The 1,037-nt window shown below is 36.4% G+C and overlaps 1 pseudogene; it reads left to right on the top strand.

Moving 5' to 3' along the window:
* LOC103737931 overlaps nucleotides 1-1,037 on the top strand; it is a 100,038-nt pseudogene that overhangs the window by 89,233 nt on the left and 9,768 nt on the right.

Here is a 1,037-nt window from a genome sequence, read left to right as displayed (position 1 = left end):
CTAGTGCCAGCACTGCCAGGGCAGGTTTTAAGTTAACAGAACCTTCCGGATAGTTAACAGTTGGTCCAATTAACTATAAATATAAAACTAAATGTACATGGCTAATTGAAGGCTATCCAAATGTAGTGTTAAGGTTAAGATTTAATCATTTTGCTACAGAATGTAGCTGGGATCTTATGTATGTTTATGATGGAGAGTCCATATATGTACCTTTAATAGCTGTACTTACTGGTTTGATTGTCCCTGAAGTAAGGGGAAACGAAACTGGGCCTGAAGTTGTTACAACATCTGGCTATGCACTATTACACTTTTTCAGTGATGCTGTATATAATCTAACAGGTTTTAACAGTTTTTATTCAATGAATTCTTGTCCTAACAATTGCTCTGGTCATGGAAAGGGTACAATAGTGTCTCTATTGCAAGTCAAGTGTATTGTGACTGTGATAAGTACTGGAAGGGGGAAGCGTGTGACATTCCTTACTGTAAAGCCAACTGTGGCAGTCCAGATCATGGCTACTGTGACCTAACAGGAATAAAACTGTGTGTCTACCATGATAGTTGGCAAGATCCTGATTGTTCTTTGAATGTTCCTTTAACGGAGTCTTAATGGATTTTGCCCAATGTTAAGCCCTTTCGTCCTTCTGTAGGTCGTGCTTCATGTAAAGCAGTTTTATATGGGAAGTTTATGTGTTGTGATGTTTCCCCTCTCATCTCTCATTTTGTTGATTTGGATTTGCTCTTTCTTCCTTTTGGTTAACTGGGCTAAGGGTCTGTCTATATTGTTTAGCTTTTCAAAGAACCAACTCTTAGATTCATTAATTCTTTTCTTTTTTCTGGTTTTATTTCATTAATTTCTGCTCTGATTTTTGTTATTTCTTCTCTTCTGCTATGTTGGGTTTCATTTGTTCTTGCCTTTCCAGCATCTTTAGTTGCAGTGTTAGGTCATTTATTTGGGCTCTTTCTAATTTTTTAATGTAGGCACTAAAGCTATAAACTTCCAATATTGAATAAGTTAATGCTGTAATGAAATGTTTCTT

The sequence above is a fragment of the Nannospalax galili genome, unplaced genomic scaffold, assembly GCF_000622305.1.
Source record: "Nannospalax galili isolate Female #2095 unplaced genomic scaffold, S.galili_v1.0 scaffold418, whole genome shotgun sequence".
Taxonomy (NCBI): Eukaryota; Metazoa; Chordata; class Mammalia; order Rodentia; family Spalacidae; genus Nannospalax; species Nannospalax galili.
Note: the sequence above shows the minus strand (reverse complement) of the source record. Positions and strands in the feature narration are given on the sequence as shown.